The 24,391-nt window shown below is 39.9% G+C and overlaps 1 long non-coding RNA gene across 1 annotated transcript in view; it reads left to right on the top strand.

Moving 5' to 3' along the window:
• The window catches only part of LOC132363936 (uncharacterized), a 46,249-nt gene extending 22,455 nt beyond the window's left edge, over positions 1-23,794 (top strand). Inside the window, exons 2-5 of the long non-coding RNA XR_009502676.1 lie at positions 20,643-20,751; positions 21,082-21,355; positions 22,830-22,882; positions 23,541-23,794. This is a non-coding gene — a long non-coding RNA (uncharacterized LOC132363936). The remainder of the gene's footprint in view (positions 1-20,642; positions 20,752-21,081; positions 21,356-22,829; positions 22,883-23,540) is intronic.
• The last annotated feature ends 597 nt before the right edge of the window (positions 23,795-24,391 follow it).

Here is a 24,391-nt window from a genome sequence, read left to right as displayed (position 1 = left end):
TGTACAAACTTTCAGTTATAAAATAAGTGAGTCCTGGAATGTAATGTACAGCATGGTGACTATACTTAGCAACAGTGTATTGCATATTTGAATGTTTCTAAGAGAGTGGATCTCAAAAGTTCATCACAAGAAAAAAAATTGTAACTATGTATGGTGACAGATGTTAATTAGACTTATTGTGGAGATTATTTTGCAATGTACACAAACATTGAATCATTACATTGTATACCTGAAATCAATATAATGTTATAACATATTATAACATAATAATACATATATATTATAAAATTATACCTAAATAAAAAAAGTAAATGAAATCTGAAGTCTCTGGATTGTTACCTGACCAGTTCCAGGGCACCTGTCCACAGACAGGCAGCCAAACTGCCCTGGGTTCAAGTTCTCAATCTGCCACTTCCTAACTATGTTATTCCCCTCCATGAAGTGAAGATCAGCATTACTGCCTCCCAGGGTTATTGGGAGAAGTGATGAGGTGATATATAGACAGTGCCTGGCACATATTGTTCTGTAACTAATGATAGATGCGTTCTCAGTACAATTATTACCCCAGAGCACACCAGGAGTCCAGGAGAGACTCTGGCAGGACAGACCACATGCTCTGTGAACAAACAACCATCCTGCTGGATAAAGGGTGCATTTGGCCGGCAGCCAAGGGCACTGGGAGGCTTTGTGCAGCCTGACACTTCCCACCTTCCTTTCAACTTGGGCTGGGTACAGCCTCACGGAGGTTCATGTTTCTCTTTTAATTAGCCTCAGGCTCTCCTCTCAGCCCATCTTTCATTTCCACCACAAGCTTTCAGCCAGATAGCTTGAACAGAATCTCATCTGGAGTGTGTTAACTCTTCTCCCCCGTTGCTGGCAGAGATCTGGGATCAGCTCTGCATCAGGACAAGTTGTAAGTAAACACACATTTGCTCTAATGGGGCCCCTCCTCGCATCCCATAGGCTTATCTTATATTTGCGCAGCTTCAAATCAGGGAACACAAGAGTGTTTGGAAAAGACCTTAGAAATCATTTAATCCAGTCTACCCATTTTACAGGAGAGTAAATTGAAGATGTTGAGTTGCTCATGTTCACATAGATAACTTGAGGATACGAATAGAGATGGAAATCAGGTCTTCTGACTCTTAGTTCTAAGCTCCACAGTAACACCGTACCTCAATCTTTCACTCATTCCTTCAAAAAATATGTATTGAGCAACTAACATCTTATGCCTGGTCCTTTTGTGGGCACTGGAGCAACAGCGATAAATAAGAAATGATCTGCTCTTATGCTTATGAACTCTTCGTCTATTTGTCCATCCATCCATCCATCCATCCATCCATCCATTCATCCAGTGCTTCTATTTGTTCATCCATCCATCTCCCTTTTTTCCTGTCCATCTCTCATTCATCCCTTCATCTTCATCCTTTTGTACATTTGTTTCTGTCCATTCATTTTGCCATTCATCTCACTATCAATTTATTGGCTAATCTATTCATCTGTTCATTTATCCCCTACCCATCCATCATCTGTTCCTGTTTCCATGAGTCTGTTTCTCTTTCCGCCCACACATTGGTCTCTTCATCCATTCACAGTTTCTTGTGTCTATATGGCTCTAGGTTTTTGGCTGGTGCTCAGGACTTAGATAAGTAAGAAGCATTTGTATTCGAGTCTTTGTATGAACATATACCTTCTTGTCTCTTGGTTAGATACCTAGGAGTAGAATAGCTAGATCATAGGGTAGACATTGGTTTAACTTTTTAAGAAATTGCTAAAATGTTTTTCAATTAGTTTTTACTCTTTTACATTTCTACCAGTTCCTCCACACCCTTCCCAACTTTTTGCATGGTCACCCTTTAAATTTTATCCATTGTAATAGGTATGGTTTTAATTTTGTTATTCCCCTAATGACAGATGCTGGTGAGCTCCTTTTCATGTGCTTATTAGCTATCCATATATCATTTTGGCAAAGTGTGTGCAAATACTTTGCCCATTTAAAAAATTAAATTGTTTGTTTTCTTATTATTGAGTGGTATTTTAAAAATGTACATATATTCTGCATTGAAGTCCTTTATCAGATATAAACTTCGCAAATATTTTTTTCTCCAGCTGTGGTTTGTCTTTTCATTCTCTTAATAGTAGTGTTAAAAGAGCAGAGTACATTAATTTGGGTGAACTCCATTTTATTAATTTATTCTCATATGGATCTTTATGTGTAATGTAATAATTTTTTGCCTAGCATAAGGTCACAAAGATTTTCTACTATTTTTTTTTCTATATGTCTTATTGTTTCATGTTTTACTAGGTGTATGATAGATTCTGAGGTAATTTTTTTTTAATTTCTTTTTTTTATTGGAGTATAGTTGCTTTACAATATTGTGTTAGTTTATAATGTACAGCAAAGTGAATCAGCTATACATATACATATATCCCCTGTTTTTTGGATTTCTTTCCCATTTAGGTCACCACAGAGCATTGAGTAGAGTTCCCTGTGCTATACGTTCTCATTACTTACCTATTTTGTACATAGTATCAATAGTGTATATATGTCAATCCCCATCTCCCAGTTCATCCCACCCCTCCCTTCCCCCCTGGTATCCATATGTTTGTTCTCTATGTCTGTGTCTTTATTTCTGCTTTGCAAATAAGACAATCTATACCATTTCTTTTAGATTCCACATATATGCAATAGTATATGATATTTGTTTTTCTCTTTCTGACTTACTTCACTCTGTATGGCAGTCTCTAGGTCCATCCACGTCTCTACAAATGATCCAATTTCATTCCTTTCAATGGCTGAGTAATATTCCATTGTATATATGTACCACATCTTCTTTATCCATTCCTCTGTTGATAGACATTTAGGGTGCTTCCATGTCCTGGCTGTTGTAAATAGCGCTGCAGCGAACAATGGGGTGCATGTGTCTTTTTGAATTATGGTTTTCTCTGGCTATATGCCCAGTAGTGGGATTGCTGGGTCATATGGTAGTTCTATTTTTAGTTTTGTAAGGAACCTCCACACTGTTCTCCATAGTGGCTGTATCAATTTACATTCCCACCAACAGTGCAAGAGGGTTCCCTTTTCTCCACACCCTCTCCAGCATTGATTGTTTGTAGACTTTTTGATGATGGCCATTCTGACTGGTGTGAGGTGATACCTCACTGTAGTTTTGATTTGCATTTCTCTAATGATTAGTGATGATGAGCATCTTTTCATGTGCCTCTTGGCCATCTGTATGTCTTCTTTGGAGAAATGTCTATTTAGGCCTTCTGCCCATTTTTCAATTGGGGTTTTTGTTTTTATGATATTGAGCTGCATGAGTTGTTTGTATATTTTGGAGATTAATCCTTTGTCAGTTGCTTCATTTGCAAAATTTTCTCCCATTCTGAGGGTTGTCTTTTCGTCTTGTTTATGGTTTCCTTTGCTGTGCAAAAGCTTTGAAGTTTCATTAGGTCCCATTTGTTTATTTTTGTTTTTATTTCCATTACTCTAGGAGGTGGGTCAAAAAGGATCTTGCTGCAATTTATGTCAGAGTGTTCTGCCTATGTTTTCCTCTAAGAGTTTTATAATGTCTGGCATTACATTTAGGTTTTTAATCCATTTTGAGTTTATTTTTGTGTATGGTGTTAGGGAGTATTCTAATTTCACTCTTTTACATGTAGCTGTCCAGTTTTCCCAGCACCACTTATTGAAGAGACTGTCTTTTCTCCATTGTATATTCTTGCCTCCTTTGTCATAGATTAGGTGACCATAGGTGTCTGGGTTTATCTCTGGGCTTTCTGTCCTGTACCATTGATCTATATTTCTGTTTTTGTGCCAGTACCATACTATCTTGATTACTGTAGCTTTGTAGTATAGTCTGAAGTCAGGGAGCCTGATTCCTCCAGCTCTGTTTTTCTTTTTTTAAAAAAAAATTATTTATTTACTTATTATTTATTTTTGGCTGTGCCAGGTCTTAGTCATGGCATGTGGGATCTTCGTTGCGGCATGCGAGATCTTTAGTTGTGGCATGTGCTATCTTTAGTTGCAGCATGTGGGATCTTAGTTGAGGCATGCGGATTTCTTCATTGTGGCATGAGGACTCTTAGTTGAGGCATGCGGACTTCTTAGTTGCAGCATGCAGACTCTTAGTTGCGGCATGCGAACTTTTAGTTGTGGCATGCATGCTGGATCTAGTTCCCCAACCAGGGATCGAACCTGGGAACCCTGCATTGGGAGCATGGAGTCTTACCCACTGGACCACCAGGGAAGTCCCCAGTTTTTCTTTTTCCAAATTGCTTTGGCTATTTGTGGTCTTTTGTGATTCCATACAAATTGTAAAGTTTTTTGTTCTACTTCTGTGAAAAATGCCACTGGTAATTTGATAGGAATTGCATTGAATCTGTAGATTGCTTTGGGTAGTAGAGTCATTTCCACAATATTGATTCTTCCAATCCAAGAACATGGTATATCTCTCCATCTGTTTGTGTCATCATTGATTTCTTTCTTTGGTGTCTTATTGTTTTCTGCATACAGGTCTTTTGCCTCCTTAGGGAGATTTATTCCTAGGTATTTTATTCTTTTTGTTGTAGTGGTAAATGGGATTGTTTCCTTAATTTCTCTTTCTCATCTTTCATTGTTAGTGTGTAGGAATGCAAGAGATTTCTGTGCATTAATTTTGTATCCTGCAAATTTACCAAATTCATTAATTAGCTCTAGTAATTTTCTGGTGGCATCTTTAGAATTTTTTATGTATAGTATCATGTCATCTGTGAACAGTGACAGTTTTACTTCTTCCTTCTCAATTTGGATTCCTTTTTTTCTTTTTTCTTCTCTGATTGCTATGGCTAGGACTTCCAAAACTACGTTGAATAATAGTGGCCAGAGTGGACATCCTTGTCTTGTTCCTGATCTTAGAGGAAATGGTTTCAGTTTTTCACCATTGAGAACGATGTTGGCTGTGGGTTTGTCATATATGGCCTTATTATGTTGAGGTATCTTCCCTCTATACCCACTGGCTGTAGAGTTCTTATCATAAATGGGTGTTGAATTTTATTGAAAGCTTTTTCTGCATCTATTGAGATTATCATATGGTTTTTATCTTTCAATTTGTTAATATGGTGTATCACATTGATTGATTTGCATATATAGAAGAATCCTTGCATCCCTGGGATAAATCCCACTGGATCATGGTGTATGATCCTTTTAATGTGTTGTTGGATTAGGTTTGCTAGTATTTTGTTGAGGATATTTGTGTCTATGTTCATCAGTGATACTGGCCTGTATTTTTCTTTTTTGTGATATCTTTGTCTGGTTTTGGTATCAGGGTGATGGTAGCTTCATAGAATAAGTTTGGGAGTGTTCCTCCCTCTGCAATTTTTGGAAGAGTTTGAGAAGGATAGGTGTTAGCTCTTCTCTAAATGTTTGATAGAATTCACCTGTGAAGCCATCTGGTCCTGGACTTCTGTTTGTTGGAAGATTTTTAATCACAGTTTTAATTTCATTACTTGTGATTGGCCTGTTCATATTTTCTATTTCTTCCTGGTTCAGTCTTGGAATGTTGTACCTTTCTATGAATTTGTCCATTTCTTCCAGGTTGTCCATTTTATTGGCATATAGTTGCTTGTAGTAGTCTCTTATGATCCTTTGTATTTCTGCAGTGTCAGTTGTAACTTCTCCTTTTTCATTTCTAATTTTATTGATTTGAGTGCTCTCCCTTTTTTTCTTGATGAGTCTGGCTAAAGGTTTATCAATTTTGTTTATCCTCTCGAAGAACCAGCTTTTAGTTTTATTGATCTTTGCTATTGTTTTCTTCGTTTCTATTTCATTTATTTCTGATCTGATCTTTATGATTTCTTTCCTTCTACTAATTTTTTTTTGTTCTTTTTCTAGTTGCTTTAGGTGTAAGGTTAGGTTGTTTATTTGCAATTTCTCTTATTTCTTGATGTAGGATTGTATTGCTATAAACTTCCCTCTTAGAACTGCTTTTGTTGTATCCCATAGGTTTTGGGTTGTTGTGTTTTCATTGTCATTTGTTTCTAGGTATTTTTTGATGTCCTCTTTAGTTTCTTCAGTGATCTCTTGGTTATTTAGTAGCATATTGTTTAGACTCCATATGTTTGTGTTTTTTACAGTTTTTTCCCTGTAATTTATTTCTAATCTCATAGCGTTGTGGTTGGGAAAGATGCTTGATATGATTGCAATTTTCTTAAATTTATTGAGGCTTGATTCATGACCCAAGATGTGATCTATCCTGGAGAATGTTCCGTGTGCACTTGAGAAGAAAGTGTATTCTGCTGCTTTCTGATGGAATGTCTTATAATATCAATTATGTCTATCTGGTCTAATGTGTCATTTAAGCCTTATGTTTCCTTATTAATTTTCTGTCTGGATGATCTATCCATTGGTGTAAGTGGAATGTTAAAGTCCCCCACTATTATTGTGTTACTGTAGATTTCCCCTTTTATGGCTGTTAGCATTTCCCTTATGTATTGAGGTGCTCCTATGTTGGGTGCATAAACATTTACAATTGTTATATCTTCTTCTTGGATTGATCCCTTGATCATTATGTAGTGTCCTTCCTTGTCTCTTGTAATAGTCTTTATTTTAAAGTCTATTTTGTCAGATATGAGTATTGCTACTCCAGCTATCTTTTGATTTCCATTTGCATGGAATACATTTTCCTTCCCCGCACTTTCAGTCTGTATGTGTTCCTAGATCTGAAGTGGGTCTCTTGTAGACAGCATATATATGAGTCTTGTTTTTGTAAAGCCCGTTTGTGTCTTTCAGTTGGAGCATTTAATCCATTTACCTTTAAAGTACTTATAGATATATATGTTCCTATTACCATTTTCTTAATTATTTTCGGTTTGTTTTTGTCGATCTTTTTCTTCTCTTGTGTTTCCTGCCTAGAGAAATTCCTTTAGCATTTGTTGTAAAGCTGGTTTGGTGGTGCTGAATTGTCTTAGCTTTTGCTTGTCTGTAAAGCTTTTGATTTCTCCATCAAATCTGAATGAGATCCTTGCTGGGTAGTGTAATCTTGGTTGTAGGTTTTCCCCTGTCATCACTTTAAATATATCCTGCCACTCCCTTCTGGCTTGTAGAGTTTCTGCTGAAATATCAGCTGATAACATCATGGGGATTCCCTTGTATGTCATTTGTTGCTTTTCCCTTGCTGCTTTTCATATTTTTTCTTTGTATTTAATTTTTATTAGTTTGATTAATATGTGTCTCAGCATGTTTCTCCTTGGGTTTATCCTGTGTGGGACTCTCTGCACTTCCTGGACTTGATTGACTATTTCCTTTCCCCTCTTAGGGAAGTTTTTGACTATAATCTCTTCAAATATTTTCTCAGACCCTTTCTCTTTCTCTTCTTCTTCTGGGACCCCTATAATTTGAATGTTGGTGCATTTAATGTTGTCCCAGAGGTCTCTGAGACTGTCCTCATTTCTTTTCATTTTTTAAAAATTTTTTATTCTGCTCTGTGGAAGTTATTTCTAACATTCTATCTTCCAAGTCACTTATCTGTTCTTCTGTCTCAGTTATTCTGCTATTGATTTCTACTAGTCAATTTTTAATTTCAGTTATTGTGTTGTTCATCACTGTTTGTTTGTTCTGTAGTTCTTCTAGGTCCTCATTAAACATTTCTTGTATTTTCTTGATCTGTGCCTCCATTCTCTTTCCAAAATTTTGGATCATCTTTACTATCATTACTCTGAATTCTTTTTCAGGTAGACTACCTATTTCCTCGTCATTTATTTGGTCTTGTGGGTTTTTACCTTGCTCCTTCATCTGCAACATACTTCTCTGTCTTCTTTTTGTCTCACTTACTGTGTTTGAGGTCTCCTTTCTGCAGGCTGCAGGGTCGTTTTTCCTCTTGCTTCTGGTGGTCTGCTCCCAGTGGGTGAGGTTGGTCCAGTGGCTTGTGTAGGCTTCCTGGTGGGAGGGACTGGTGCCTGCATTCTGGTGGGTGGAGCTGGTACTTGTCCCTCTGATGGGCAGGGCCGTGTCAGGTGTTGTGTTTTGGGGTGTCTGTGAGCTTAGTACAGCTTTAGGCAGACTGTCTGCTGACGGGTGCATTTGTGTTCCTGTCTCACTTGTTTGGCATGAGGTGTGGCAGGTGGGTGGAGCTGGGTCTTGGATTTGAGATGGAGACCTTCGGGAGAGCTGTCACTGATTAATATTCCCAGGGGCTGGGAATTCTCTGGCGATCCAGCATCCTGGACTCGTCGCTCCCACTCCAGAGGCTCAGGCCTGACCCCTGGCTGGGGATCCAAGACCCCACAAACCGCATGTCATGGCAATAAAGGGATAAAAAAGGGGCGGGGAAGAAAACAAATGAAAACAAACAGAGAAACAAATCCCAAGACAAATAGCAAAGACAGAAACAAATAGCAACAACAGCAAAAAAACCCAGAGAAACAAAACCCCAAATGGTAAAAGCAAAACCAACCAAACAAAAGAGAAAACAAAGAAACACACACAGAATCCCAAAAGAAACAAAAACAAAACCAAAGAAAACAAAAAGCAAGAGAACAACCAGACAAACAAAAGAACCCAGAAATGAAATAAAAAGATTAAAAACAAAACTAACAAAATACAAAACACAAAACCAAAGCAAATGCAAACTAAAGAATAAAGCAAAGAAAACAAAACAAACACACAAAAACGGTTTTAAAAAAAGGAAAAAACACAGAACAACGAAAAAGCAAAGTACAAATAGAAATATAAAAAAATAAAAAATATATTGAAAAAATTTTAAAAAAGAAAATAAAACAAAAAGAAGAAACCCAAACAAACAAAAAACCCCCAAAACTAAATAAAATTAAAATTAAAAATAAAAATAATTAAAAAAAACCAAACCCAACAACAGAACGAATCAGAACATAATAAAAATAATAGTAATAATAATATTTTCCTGGAGTCTCAACTGTCAGTGTTCTTGCCCCCACTGTGAGCCACAGCCCACCTCCACCTCTCCAGGAGGCCCTCTAATGCCTCTAGTTGGTCCCTGGACCAGCTGTGGGTACTGTGGGGACAGCTCAGACTCTGATCTGGCCCAACTCCTGCATGTGCTTGCCCCTGAAGTCCACAGCTGCCACAGCTAGACTGGTTTCATTTGTGGGAACACTTGTCCATTCAGATATTCCATAGACACAGGGTCTACCAAGCTGATCGCGGGGATTTAATCTGAGGCTTGTGCAGCTGATGGAAAGATTTTCGTTCCTCTTCCTTAGTCGCCCCACTCCTGGGGCTCAGCTGTGGTTTTAGCCCCACCTCTGAGTGTGGGCCACCCCCAGGAGTCTGCTCTGGAGGCTGCCCTGGAGCACTCAGGTCTGCCCAGGTGAAGACAGGGCACGGAGGCAGCACAGCTGCCTGGGTTATGGGAGCCCCAGCAGCAACAAGTGCGTGGGGAAGCCAGTGGCTGTGGGCATGAGAGATCCAGCCCTAGTGGGAGCCTATTCTAGTGCCTGGCAGCAGGCATGTGAGGGCCAACCCTGGCGGGACCCTTTCCTAGCACCTGGGGGGGCAGGGGCTGGTGTGTGAGGGAAGAGAGGCTGTAATGGCGGCTCCACCCTCTGCACATCATACAACAGTGGCGCCTTGCTTCCATGCAGTCCAGGTTTCCTCCACAGGCATTCCCGGTTGTAGATTTCCTCCCCCCCATCCCCTCAGGCTGTCTTCTTCTCACCCAACAGCAGTTCTCCTCCCAGGTTTGCTCTCCAATCCCCATGCTCCAGCTCCTGTGCACACCAGCAGACACACATCCCAGTCCAGGGCATGCAGGGCCGTGGCACGGACTGTCTGTGTAGTTCTCACTCTATCCTGTCTGCCACAGACCGGCCATTTCACCCTCCACCAATAGCTTCAGATGCTTCCCTTCTGTCCCACCTGATTTCCCCATCGGTGAGGGGGTTTCCCCGGATGCGGGACCCTCTCCCTGCTTCAGCTCCCCCCAGGGGCACAGGTCCTGTCCCGCTTCCTCTCCTCTTCTTTCTTCCTTCTTTCTTTCATCCTACCTGGTCATGTGGGGATCTTTATTGTCCTTTCCAGTGCCCAAGGTCTTCTGCTAGTGTTCAGCTGGTGTTCTGTGAGATTTGTTCTATCTGTAGGTGTATTCTTGATGCGTTTGTGGAGAGAGATGAACTCCACGTCCTCCTACTCCTCTGCCATCTTGAAAACCCCCAAGGTAATTATTGTATATGGTGCAAGGCATGGATCCAACATCGTTTTTTTGCATATGAATATCCAGTTGTTTTACCACCATTTGCTGAAAGACTGCTTTCTCCACTGAATTGCCTTTGTACCTTTGTTGAAATTACTTGTTAATGCCTATAGCAGTGAGCACACCTAGCGCCCAGATCTTGGTTTTTAATATCATTCTTAAATAAAAGGACCCAGGGCTCCTGGGCTGGTTTTAGGACTGTGGCAGGTAATATACAAGATGAACTTAGAGCATTTTGTAGCACCAGAAAGTAAGGAAGTACTGAAAAGAGACAATCCTGTATTGATGGGGGTTTGTCCAAAGAACATAACAGCCAACTGACAGAGCTCCCAATGGCCAACTTGAAAAATTTAAGCAACAGTATATAAATAAAGTAGTATTGGATTATAACCCAAAATATAAAATAAATATCCATGAGCCTATACTGATATAAATGACTGAATAAATAAATGGGGGAGAAGAGAAAAATCCCTCTTGCAGAAGAATTCCAAATAATTTATGTATCTATTCCACCTTTAAGGAAGTGGAGCATAACTCCCCACTTATTAAGTGTGGGCTGTGTAGAGTGACATCTTTCTGAAGAGTATAGAAAGTTGTTGGGGGGGGGAAGAATAATTTTACAGTGGAAAAAAGTGACAGACACTATCTCAGCTGTGTGATCAAAGTTAACTTGAACAGATAAATCATGTTGATAGTATATACCTTTGTTAGGCTATGATGAGAATGGCACTGTATCTCTAAAGTCTTCCTTCTCCAAACACATACTCCAGTCTAATTATAAAAACGTCAGATGAATCCTAATTGAGGGATATTCTACAAAATACTCAACCAGTACTCCTCAAAATTGTCAAGGTCGTCAAAAACAGTCTGAGAGAGTGTCACAGCTAAGAGGAGTCTATGGAGACATAACAACTAAATGTAATGTGCATAGGATACTGGAGCACAAAAAGATGTTGGTTAACACTAAGAAAGTCTGAATAAACTATGGACTTTAGTTAATAACAATGTATCAATATTGGTTCATTGATTATAACAAATATACTAATGTACAATGTTAATAGTAGGGGAAACTTGATGAGGGGCATATGAGAACTCTATGTACATCTTCTCAATTTTTCTTCTAATAATGAAGTCTATATTTAAAAATCCATTGTTTATATATGCATGGATCTCTCTATTCTGCTTTATTGCTCCATTTGCTATTTTTATAGTGATACCACATAGTTTTGATTACTACAGCTCTATAACAAGTCTTGAAATCAGATAGCATTAGCTTTCCAATTTTGTTCTTTTTCATAGTTGTTTTGGCTATTCTAGTCTTTTTTTTTTTTCCATTTCATATGCACTGTAGAATAAGTTTGTCAATTTTTGCAAAAAAGCCTGCTGGATCTTCATTGCTATTGCACTGATCAAATTGGGGAGAATTAACATTTTATCAATATTGGGTTTTCAAATCCCTGCACTGTCTCATTTTTTTAGAATCAATTTTATTTATTTATTTATTTTTGGTTGTGTTGGGTCTTCATTGCTGCATGCGGGCTTTCTCTAGTTGTGGTGAGCGGGGGCTACTCTTCTTTGCGGCTGGGCTTCTCATTGTGGTGGCTTCTCTTGTTGAGGAGCACAGGCTCTAGGTGCATCAGCTTCAGTAGTCGTGGCACGTGGGCTCAGTAGTTGTGGCTCGTGGGCTCAGTAGTTGTGGCTTGCAGGCTCTAGAGCACAGGCTCAGTAGTTGTGGCACATGGACTTAGTTGCTCCGTGGCATGTAGGATCTTCGTGGACCAGGGATCGAACCCATGTCCCCTGCATTGGCAGGTGGATTCTTAACCACTGCACCACCAGGGAAGTCCCCTTGCACTATCTCTTTATTTATTTAGCTCTTTAATTTTTCTCAGCAATATTTTGTAGTTTTCAGCATACATATCTTTCCCATCTTTTGTCAGGTTTATCCCTAAGAATTCAGCATTTTTAATGCTCTATAAAGAGTATTTTAATTTCAATTTCTGGTTGTTCATTGCTAGTATATAGAAATGCAGCTGAGTTTTGTATATTGATCTGGTGTCCTGCAACCTTGCTAAACTCACTTATTAGTTCTAGTAGCTTTTTTGTAGGTTCCAGTAGATTTTCTACATAGACAATCATATTGTCTGTGAATAAAGACAGTTTTACTCTTTCCTTTCCAATCTGTATGCCTTTTCTTTGTTTTCCTAGTCTTACTGTACCACCTAGAACTCCAGTACAACATTGGATATAGGGAGAGCAGACATTTTTGTCTTGTTCCTGATTTTAGGGGTAAAGTATCTAGTCTTTCACCATTAAGTGTGACATTAACTGTAGGTATCCTTAGAAGCCCTTTGTCAGGTTCAGGAAGTTCTCTTCAATTTCTAGTTTGCTAAAAGTTTTTATTAGGAATAAATTTTGTATTTTGTTGAATGATTTTTCTGTGTTTATTGAGCTGACTATATGGCTTTTTTTTTTAGTTTTTTAATATGGTGAATTATACTGACTAATTTAAAATGTTAAAGCAACCCTGCATTCCTTGGATATATCTCACTTGGTCATGAAGTATTATTGTTTTAAAATATTGTTGGATTTGCTGAAATTTTATTTAGAAGTTCTTGCATTTGTATTCATAAGGGACACTGGTCTGCACTGCTCCTTTAATATCTTTGCGTGATTTGCTGTTGGAGTAATGCTTGCCTCAAAGAATGAGTTTGGAAATATTTCTTCCTCTTTAATTTTCTAGAAAAGTTTATGTAGAATTAATATTATCTCTTCCTTAGATGTTTGGTAGAATTCACTGGGGAAACCATCTGGGCCAGGAGTTTTCTTTGTGGGAAGACTTTTAGCCAAAAACTCAATTTCTTTAATAGATGGGGGCTATTCTCGTTAACTAATCCTTCTTAGGTGAGCCTGGGTAGGTTTTGTCTTTCAGTGAATTTGATTATTTCATCTAAGTTGTCGATTTTTTTGGCATAAAGTTGTTCACAAAATTCCTTATCCTTTTAATATATATAGAGTCTTTAGGGGTATCATCTCCAGTATTCCTGATATTAGCAGTGTGTATCTTCTCTTTTTTTCTAATTAGAATTTCTAGAGGTTTATCAGTTTAATGGATCTTCTCAAACAGCTCTTGGTTTCATTGATTTTCTCTATTGCCTTTCTGTTTTCTATTTTAGCAATTTCTGCTTTGATATTTAGTATTTATTTTCTCCTGCTTATTTTGGGTAAGCGCTTATTTTTTCTAGTCTCTTAGGTAGAATTTGAGGTCACTCATTTGAGGCCTTGCATCTTTTCTTACTACAGGCTTTTGGTGCTATAAATTACTCCTTAAATATTGCTTTAGTAGCATCCCACAAATTTGGATATATTGTATTTTCATTCAATTTAAAAACTATCTAATTTCCATTTCTATTCCTTTATTAACCACGTGGATTATTTAGAAGTATGTTATTTATTTTTCTAATATTTGGGGAATTCCCCTATTTATTTATTTATTTATGCTGGGTCTTAGTTGTGGCATCAGGATCTTCGTTGCAGCATGTGGGATCTTTAGTTGTGGCATGCAGACTCTTTTTAGTTGTGGCATGTGGACTTCTTCGTTGCAGCCTGTGGACTTCTTAGTTGTGGCATGTGGACTCCTAGTTGCAGCATGTGGGCTTCTTAGTTGTGGCATGCAAACTCTCAGTTGCAGCATGTGAACTCTTAGTTGTGGCATGCACGTGGGATCTAGTTCCCTGACCAGGGGATTGAACCTGGGTCCCCTGCATTGGGAGTGTGGAGTCTTACCCACTGGACTGCCAAGGAAGTCCCTCCCTATATTGTTTTGATAATTTATTTCTAATTTGATTCCATTGTGGTCAGAGAGCATACTTTATATATTTGAATCCTTTTAAATCTATTGAGATTTGTTTTGTGGCCCAGAATTTGGTACATTTGGTAATGTTTCTCATGCATTCTTCTGTTTTTGGGTGGAGTGTTCTAGAAATTTCAATTAGGTCAAGTTGGTTGATAGTGCTGTTTCAGTATTCTATATTTTGATCATTTTCTTTATACCTGTTTTATCAATTATTGAGAGAGGGATATTGAAATATTCAGTTATAATTGTGATTTTGGCTGTTTCTCTGGGCTGTTCCATCAGGTTTTTCATATATATACATACATATATATATATATATATATATATATATAATTAATTAATTAATTTTTGGCTGAGTTGCATCTTTGTTGCTGCACATGGGCTTTCTCTAGTTGCAGCGAGCCGGGCTACTCTTCTTTGCGATGCACAGGCTTCTCATTGATGTGGCTTCTCTTGTTGTGGAGCACAGGCTATAGGCATGTGGGCTTCAGTAGTTGTGGCTCATGGGCTCTAGAGCACAGGCTCAGTAGTTGTGGCACGTGGGCTTAGTTGCTCCATGGCATGTCAGATCTTTCTGGACCAGGGATTGAACCTGTGTCCCCTGCATTGGCAGGCGGATTCTTAACCACTGTGCCACCAGGGAAGTCCCCTTCTTATATATTTTGAAGCTCAGTTATTAGATGTGTATATATTTAAGATTACTACATTCTATTGATTAATTGACCCCTTTATCATAGTCAAATGACCTTCTTTATTCCTGGTAATGTTCTTTGCTCTAAAAACTATGTTGTGTGATATTAAAATAATGACTCTTTTGGACTAGTGTTAGCACAATATATCTTTCTCCATCTTTTTATTTTGGTATGTATATTTGAAGTACATTTCTTATAAGCAGTATAAAATTGAGTTTTTTTTTTATCCAATCTGACAGTCTCTGCCTTTTAATTGGGATGCTTAGACTATTTACATTTAATGCGATTATTCATATGGTTAGGACTGAGTCTACCATCTTGCTACTTTTTTTCCCTATTTGTTCCATCTGTTGGTCTCGTTTTTTTTAAATAGTTGCTTTAAGGTTTATAGTATACATTTTTAACTTATCACAGTCTACCTGCAAGTGACATTATACCATTTCGTGTATAGTATAAGAATCTTACTGTATTATAGTTCCCTTTCTTCATTCTCAGATGGTATGCTATTATTGCCATATATTTTACTTATACACATATTATAATCCCCACAGTATGTTGTCATTTTTGTTTACATAGTCAACTATCTCTTAAAGATATTTAAATAATAAGAAAATAATATATTTACCTATGCAGTTGTCACTTCTGGGGCTCTTCATTCCTTTGTTAAGATCTGCATTTCCATATAGTGTCATTTTGCTTCTGTCTGAAGGACTTCCTTTAGCATTTCTTATAGTACAGATCTGCTGGTACTAAATTATTTCAGCATTTCTTAGTATGATAAAGTCTTTATTTCTCTTTGGATTTGGAAAAGTATTTATAATGGGTATAGAATTCTACATTGACAGGTTTTATTTCTTTCAGTACCCAAGGATAAGTGTCATTCTCTTCTCACTTGCATTGTTTATGATGACCAATCTGCTGTCACCTTTTTCTTTGTTTCTCTCTATATAGTGTCCTTTTTCCCCTCTGGCTACTTTAATGTTTTTCTCTTAATTACTGATTTTGCATTTTTTATTATCATGTATCTTGGTTTAGTTTTCTTCATTACTTATGCTTGGGTTTTGTTGATCTTTCTGGATCTATAAATTTCATCGAATTTGAAAATTTTTTAGTTATTATTTTTCTGTCCTCCTTGATACTTCCTACAGGTACTCCATTTACATATATACAGTTGGCCTCCATATCTTTAGGTTCTGTGTCTATGGATTCAACCAACCATGGATTGACTGTTCAACTGTGGTTGGTTGAATATGCAGATGCTGAATCTGTGGCAATGGAGGGCCAATCAAAAGGGACTCAAGCATCCTGCAGGTGGTTCTGGAACCAATCCCGAGGATACTAAAGGGTGACTGTATTAGGCTCCTTGAAGTTGTCACAGAGCTTACCGATGCTCTTAAATTTTTTTTACCTCTTTTTGTTTCATTTTGGATATTAAATGTTCCTATGTCTTCAAGTTCACTAATCTTTTCTTCTGTAGTGTCTAATCTGCAGTTAATCCTATCTATTGTATTTTTTTGTCTTAGACATAGTTTTCATCTTTAGAAGTTTCATCTTTAGAAGTTCAATTAAAAAATATCATCCATGTCTTTTCTTAACTTTTTGGGTCTATGGAGTAGTTATAGTTATAACAACTATTTGATGTTCTTGTCAGCTTATTCTGTCATTTCAGGGTCAGTGTAGGTTGATCAATTTTTCTCCTCATTATTGGCCATATTTTCCTGCTGCTTTCTATGCTGTTAATCAGATTAGATGCCAGATATTGTGAATTCTATCTTGTTCGTTGCTAGATATTTTAGTTCTCCTATAAATATTAAGCTTTGTTTGGGGATGAAGCTAAGTTACTTAGAAAAACATTGATCCTTTTAGGTCTTACTTTCAAGTTTGTTAGTTTGGATCAGAGCAGCATTTTTTTTTTCCTAGGGCTAATCATTCTCCATTACTGAGGCAAGACTGTTTTGCTCACACTACCCAGGGCCCCATGAATTATTAGGTTTTCTGGTCTGGTTGGTAGGATCAGGTACTCTTCTTAGCCCTCTGTGAACTCAGGCACTGTCCTCACTCTTCCTTTTAGATAATTTCTCTCTCATCTCTGGTAGTTTCCTTACACAGGTAAACTGATCAGTTCTCTGCTGAATACCCAAGGCAGACACTCCACAGATAGCTGGAGTTTTCTTTCCAGCTTTGTCCTTTCTGTTATTCTGTCTTGTGAACACTAGCTGCCTGGGTCCCCCCAGCTTCTCAACTCTGTCTCCCCACCTCCAGGAGCCTACTACTTCTCCTTGTTTTCTTCTCCCTGTACCTGGACAGTGCTCAAGGCAGTAACCTGGGGCAGTCATAGAGCTCAGCTTGACTGTTTTTGGTCTTCCATGGCTCATTACCCTTATTGCCTGAGGTCCACTCTTTTGAAAACTGCTGTTTCATACTTTTTCTGTTTTTCTTTTCAGTTGTGTCAGATAGGAGGTTAACTCTGTTCCATTACTCCATCTGGCTGGAAGCAGAAGTGTCCATTACCTTTTTATTCCGTTATTTTTCTTTTAAAACTCACCTTAGAAGCAATCTTCCTCTGTAACAACTGATAGCTCCAGAAAGTGTGTTCCATCATCCTATGACTGCTTTGCTTCTCAAAGCAAGGCTATGAGGTGGCGTCAGATCATCCCCACTTTACTGGTATGGGAACCGAGCCTCAGAGAGGTGAAGGGCCTTGTCCAAAGTCACATGGTCTATAAAGAATTAAGCCTATGTCCCTACTGCACTGTGCTGCCCTTGTCATTCCCAGGAGGGGAAATAGGGCCACATGAAGAAAGGGTTGGCCTTGTTATATATTTTAAAGTATTTTGGGTGGGGAGGGAGATAAATAGGTGGACTCAGAGAGTAATATTTTCCAGGTCACAGTGCTAATGAGCCTGGTGCTTAGAGAGGGTCAGGGGTCTCAGTGAGTGGTCTTCCTATTGCACCTACCCCTGACTCACTTCTAAGGAAGGGAGTATGTCTTCTGTGTAACACGTCTGGCCAGAGAGGAGAATTGGGCTTTTTCCCAGAGCTGTGGAATTGGGGATCTAAAACCCTCAGGGAAAAGAGAAGGTTACTGGCCACTCAGTGGCAGGGTGTGTGTGGGTGAAGGGGAGGCAGGAGCACCAGACAGCTGGGGGTGGACCTGTGGAAGCTGTGGGCTGAGGGCACTGAAGTGGGGGTTGTAGGTGCAGCCGGCTCTCCACCCCTCTCCACCCATCTCCTGGCTTGTATGATTCTCCCTACTCCTCCCCCTCTTCTGAGTGAGAAATAAAGGTGGGAAATAAAATTATTAAGCCATGAGTAGGTGAGGTGTTAGGGAGACAGCTTGCCAGGGTGGGCAGCACAGATGACTGCAGGGTGGGGAGGGAGGTGGTGGGAGGCAAATGTGCAGATCCGAGCTCTGAGAAGCTGGGTGGAGGGGGCTCAGCCTGGGTGTGCAGAGTTGCAGGTGGGGACACTGGAGGGTGACACCCCAGCGACAGGTGCTTCCTGGGAAAAAGGTGATATGGTCTTTTCTTGGCCATGGGGGAGGCTTTGGAATGTTCTCGGAGAATTTCTTTAAAGTGAGATTCTTCTTAGAATCTTTTAAAGCATGGAATGGAAAGGAACATGATAGTTTTCATGTATTCAGTGCTATTTTAGGCTCAGAACCCATTTCACATGCATCAACCCATTTCATATCACAATTATCCTATGAGGTAGGTCCTATTATTTATTCCCTTTCACAGGTACAGAATTCGAGGCTCAGGCAGGTGGTGGCTCACTCAAGTACCCTATACTCTGTTTTTTTAATGAGAGAGATGTGAGGTGCTAGAGCCTCACTGAACAGAACTAATGTGAGGGGGCTTCCCTCAGCTTGACAGATTTGGAGAGGGATGAGAGAAGAAAACAAAGTATTGAAGACTGACACCAAATACGGTATTAGGTACTATATCATATATATTCTGGATGTTTTGACTACCCAATAGCAACTTCCCTTCCATGGGAAGCTGGAGCTTCGATTTTTATGTGAACATTTCCAATTTTTAAATGTTGGCATCTAATTAAAAAAACCATGTGAGCCCCAAAAATGTTCTTGACTGCAGGTGAAAGGAGTTTTTGGTAATATAGCTCCTATGGTGTGCCAGGCTCTGTGCTGGGCCAGAGGGAGCTGAGGACAAGTCAGCCTGGCCTCAGTTCTCCCAGGGCAGCCTGGTTGCAGTTTGTTGTACTGGGATTAGATCTGCATTATTCTCAAACCCCTTGGCCTGACCTGCAGAATGCTTTTTGTTTGGAAATGGAAACAATAAAGCAATTAATGGCATAATTTGTGGCACTCAGAAACTTGGGAAATGTTTCTAGGACTTTAGTGTTTCCTGAGGGGCTTTCACTATCTCATTTGATCCATTCTGTTAAATGAGCAATAATCCCACTTTCCGGGTGGGGCAACCAAGGCTTATAGGAAATAAGGGTCTGAGAGTCACATGAACTGGCCTGGGACCCAGGGCTCATGAGTCTGTTTCCCCCTTGCTACACGGTGGCTCAGATAGAGACAGGGGATGGGGACTGATGTTATTTGAACACTGGGTGTTCATACTGATCTGATTGGATCTTCCCTCAACCCTGTGAGATCAGCCTCATTCTTCATAGCAGATTGTTCAAGGCAGTTGGATTACTTACCTGGCAGCTCAGGGCCACATTGTGAGTGTTCTAGCCAGCAAGGTGGGAGCTGTACCATCTTTATGATCACTGCTACTGTAGTCACAAGCCCTCTGAAGATTCAAGGAAAGGGAACAGACTACCTCACAATAGGGAAAGTATCCAAGACACATTGCAAGAAGAGCATGAGGGATGGGAGATATGACCTTCTTTGGAAAATGTAACATGCAACAGTGTGCAAAGTTTACCTTGCACTGTGTTCTCCAAAGCAGAGGTTTCCATAAACATTATACTTGAACTTCACATTTTAAGTATGTTTAACTATTTAAACATTGTAATAAATGCAACATGAATCCTCAGATATGTTGCATGCTCAATGTTAAAATCTGGAGATGGCCAGCATATTTTTTATGTTGTTAACTCAGTTGTGTGTAGGCTTGACACTAAAGTTTCTCCTCCTATCTCTGTGTACTTAGAGAAAATCCTCAAATTCCGAAGCAAGTCTTAAAATACCAGTAGCATTTCCAACTGCTATTCTTCGTGACCTGGAATTTTCTTAGTATTTCCAAAAGAAAAAAAAAAAAAAAAAAGGACTAAATGCAGTGCTGAGGTTGAAACATGACTGCATCTGTCATCCATAATATCTAATTTCTTTTTCTTTTTGATCTATCCAAACAATATCACTGTTCTCAATGATTGACCTTATAATAAGTACATGTTATAGAGTTTGCCACAGAGGCACCAAATTTGTGTCATTCTCCTTTTACTGGAAGAGGACAACTACATTTCCCAGAGTCCTTTGCATCTGAATTGAGCAGGTGACTGGATGCTGAGGACCATTGGGATATGGATGGAAGTGGTGTATGCTCTTTCTTCCCCTACCATAGAGGCCAGGGCTTTATCATGGCTGAATCACAAGATTGTTGGGGGGGGTGAGTCACTGGGGGGAATGGAAATCTGCTAAGAAGAGTTCCTTGACCTGCACTAACTGTGACATGAGCAAGAAACAAACCTTTGTGTGTTAAGCCACTGTAATATTGGGGTGTATTTGTTATCATAGCAAATCCTGGTCTACCCTGACTGAATCAGAATCAAACTTTTGAAATAAAATTTCTAATAAAACATAGGTCTTATCTGTTCTATAAGGGTTCCATACATTATTTATTTCAAAGAAAAACAGCTCTCCTAATCTAAAAGATTTCAAAATCAGTAATGGAACCTCGTGTCTGAATCTTACAGGTGGGGAACTCAAGGACCAAATAGGAGAAATGACTTTTCTACAGTCACATGCCATGGCAGGGCTAGAATCCAGCATAAGGACATCTGTAGTTTTAACCTGTGTGAGAAGGTATGGGTGAGGAAACTTCATATCTGCTGCAATTTACTTATTTATTTATTTAGGCTGTGCCGGGTCTTAGTTGCGGCATGCGGGATCTTCGCTGTGGCATACAGACTTCTTAGTCGTGGCATGCATGTGGGATCTAGTTCCCTGAACAGGGATTGAACCCAGGCCCCCTATATTGGGAGCGTGGAGTCTCACCCACTGGCCCACCAGGGAAGTCCCTGCTGCAAATATTTTGACATAGATTAATAATGCATCAATAAAGCAACTTTTTCATAACATTTTCTGGTCAGAAGCTCTCAGGGACATTTTCTCTCTTTATTCTCTACTCCCCAGATTGTCTCTACTCTCCAGATTGTCTCAACTCCTGAGTGTTGGAGCCTGTGCTGAAGTTCATCAGATATTCCAGGCAGGGCTTGTCTAGAAGCAGAATATACTACACCAAGGATAGTTTGAGATCAAGTGGGAATAGGACACAGAGACACTCAGAGAGAAAGTCCCTGTGAAGATGTAGACAAAGATTGGAGTTATGCTACTACAAGCCAAGGAAATTTAGAAGCTACCAGAAACTGGGAGAGGCAAGGAAATATTCTCACCTAGAGCTTGACAGGTACGTGGCCCTGCTGACACCTTGATTTCGAACTTCTGGCCTCTAGGACTGTGAGAAGATAAATTTGTTTTAAGCCATAAAATTTGTGGCAGTTTGTTATGGCAGATCTCGGAAACTAATACAGGGTCCTACATAAAACACAGCTGCCTTGTCATGAAATACAGCTTTAGGAGGCCCCAAGATCACCTTCCTCAAAGAGAGCAATGCCATTTCTGAAAATATTCACGCAGATATTGACTTTGTGCTCAAAGATAAATCCTATACACACTTCTGTGGGAAAAGCACCTTGCCCTCAGCTGCCACAAAGTGGTGGAACTGGGTCTGGTTGTGTGTGTGGGGGTGTGGGTATCATGGTGGAGATGATGAGAACATTCTCATTCCTCCTGCTCCTGGTTCATTCTGTCTCCCCGCCAGTAATTTTCCTTGTTTCCCACTCACTCTTCTACTGTTTTCCTCATTCTCTCATTTATCCCCAGGCATATTGTGGCTTCACCGTGAACATTCCCACCACTGATATCTGTCTGGGTCATCCTTCATGGAGATCTCATGAGTTGAATATTTGTTCCCAAATAAAACACTAAAGACATTAACGATCCTTGAGTAGCAACTACCCTTTTTCTGGGTACAAGTTTCTGGCTTCTGAACAGGTGTGGGACATCCCTGGAGGGAGCAGAATAAAGTGGGCAGTAAGCCCTGCATCATGCATACCCATGGGGATCCTACACTGACTGATCTTGCCCAAGTGCCTGTTCAGGGTGTTTTCCAGTTGCTTCTTTTCTAGGTTCTCCCTTGGGTGCCTTGATAAGTCACTCTCTGAGTCACTCACCAACTCCTTCTTTCTTCTCTCTCAAAGTCAGTCCCCAAACAGTGTGTTGGATAGCTTTGTGAGCCCCTTGATAGATGATCTTTTGGACCCTTCCTCAGAATATACTCTAGTTCCCATCACTAGTTTCTTCCTTATCTGGGCTCCTCACATAGAAACTTCCTGGATTCCCTAATCCAATCTTCCTGAAGTACGTGTTGCTTTAGCCCTTAAAAACAGAGGGCGTTGAGTGTTGATGAGACAAGGTTCCAGGCAGGGGCAGATGCTGGGCCTTGGGGTGGGGTAGGGGCTGATTCTGGGGAAATTGTGGGTATTCTTTAAACTGCATTTGGTTTTGAGGGGCAGGGGTATTAGATATTCCATTGGATAGAACAGAGATGCTAATGGGAAACAGCTACCAAAGATTGGGACTGTAGCCATCAGGGACTTGTGCCTAGCGAGGAGATTCCAGAAGACCCAGGCCCCATTTCTGTTGCACATGGTTCCCTAAACCTTTGAGAAATGGGAGCTTGTGATGACTGAGCTCAGGTTTGCCTCCAGTGCTCCAGAATAGCTGGAGGGCTGTGGTTCTTGTTCATTAGCAAGTGATTCGAAGCTATTTCCAGACTTTACAAGTAATTCCTCTTTTTTTCTTTCTCCTCCCAAATTTAGAAATCCGCTATCTTTAAAACTTGGATCTTCAGATGCTCCTGAAGACAGAAAAGGTGGGGAAAAAAGATGCTGCGAGTCTCCAGATAATTGATTATCAGGTCTACCCAGAGGAAGTTGAAGTGAAAGAGGTTCTTGCTGGAGAACAGTGTGAGGAGGTGGGGAGAAACAAGTCCTTGGCAGATGCTGGTCACCATGGGAAGGCAAAACGGCAGGTGTCAGCGGCTCATTCTTGAGAATGTTGACATAAAGAGGCCAACCAGTAGGTGCTAGCTGGAGATAAGCTCTCTGAAATGTTCAGTAGGATGGAAATCAAATCAGACTGAGGGTTGGGTGGACTCTGGCAGTGGTAAGAGTAGGGCACTTTAGAAGTGGAGGATGCCAAGTGAATGATTCAGTGGGATTCAAGGGGTGGGTCAAATTTGGTGAGATTGCTATCATGATGCGTGTGGGGTCAGGTGAAGCCATTCTTTTCTTTGCCCTGTTTACGCGGAAAAACAAAAACAGAATGAACAGCTGGGAATCACACTATGCCCTCTCCAGGCAAGAGGGGATATTCACGAATAATGTGTCTTCTGCATTGAATTCATGTATCGCTGTGTTCTTTCCCTGTTATTCATTTTTACAGTGGATAAAAATATTTTCTATTGATGCTTCTTTGAAAAATTCAAATTAAAAAGTATTTTTGATATGTGTTCCTCAATGATCTTTCAGTCAGGTATCTTCTGTTTAAGAAAGGTGCTGGGCTTCCCTGGTGGCACAGTGGTTGAGAGTCTGCCTGCTAATGCAGGGGACACGGGTTCGAGCCCTGGTCTGGGAAGATCCCACATGCCGCGGAGCAACTGGGCCCGTGAGCCACATCTACTGAGCCTGAGCGTCTGGAGCCTGTGCTCCGCAACAAGAGAGGCCGCGATAGTGAGAGGCTCGCGCACCGCGATGAAGAGTAGCCCCCGCTCGCCGCAACTAGAGAAAGCCCTCGCACAGAAACGAAGACCCAACACAGCCAAAAATAAATAAATACATTTAAAAAACAAGAAATGCTTTCTCAATCTACATTCCCCTCCAGTGATCATCGTAACTCTTATCACATTTCATTTCCTTTAAAAAAAAAAAAAAAAAAAAGAAAGGTGCTTATTTTAGTCCTAAAGATGCAGTTTGCTCCATCAGGTAGGATTCTTATCTCTGAGGCCAGAGCTGAGTTTTTGGCATCTTCTCAGAGACTTTTATAGGATCGGCATGGCTCTGCAGATTTGCCCCAACCCAAAGGCTTGGCCCAGAGACCAAGAATCCATGTGGGAAGGTAACTGAAAAACAAGTATTGTAGGGCTCTGCTCTGCTGCAGGTATCCTGAACTTTAATTATCAGGTTTTTCTCTGGAGCTCTCTATACAGCCCTCTAGATTTGACTGTGGGCTTTGAATAGAAGCCCTAGTTGCCACTCTACCCCCTGGACAATCTATCCTGTTCCCCTAGAAGAATGATGTTCTAATATTTCTGGAGAATTTCCACCTGAGGTATCTGTCTCTGTAAATGATTTAATAATATGGGAAGAACAGGCAAAACAAG

Source organism: Balaenoptera ricei, chromosome 3 (assembly GCF_028023285.1).
Source record: "Balaenoptera ricei isolate mBalRic1 chromosome 3, mBalRic1.hap2, whole genome shotgun sequence".
Taxonomy (NCBI): domain Eukaryota; kingdom Metazoa; phylum Chordata; class Mammalia; order Artiodactyla; family Balaenopteridae; genus Balaenoptera; species Balaenoptera ricei.
This window is presented reverse-complemented; position numbering and strand designations above follow the sequence as displayed.